The sequence below is a fragment of the Penaeus monodon genome, chromosome 34 (genome assembly GCF_015228065.2).
Source record: "Penaeus monodon isolate SGIC_2016 chromosome 34, NSTDA_Pmon_1, whole genome shotgun sequence".
Lineage (NCBI taxonomy): Eukaryota > Metazoa > Arthropoda > Malacostraca > Decapoda > Penaeidae > Penaeus > Penaeus monodon.
In genome coordinates this window covers 5,517,396-5,517,606 of record NC_051419.1, presented here as the reverse complement: position 1 = coordinate 5,517,606, position 211 = coordinate 5,517,396, and positions in this window count along the sequence as shown.

The window sequence follows — 211 nt, the reverse complement described above, 5'->3', positions numbered from 1 at the left end:
TTGCATACTGTTTTGTAGTGATTCAACAGAACATAGCAATTCGAAATCTTTACAGCTATAGGATTAGTCTCTGTCTACAGTGAAGAGCATGGCAATTCGAAACTTTTATATTGCATACATTCTGATTTGTGAAGGAAAGTGCATTGCAATTTAAAAAATTCTTTACAGTATACGAATGAATCTGTTTCTTTGCTGAAGAAAGGAGAATTTC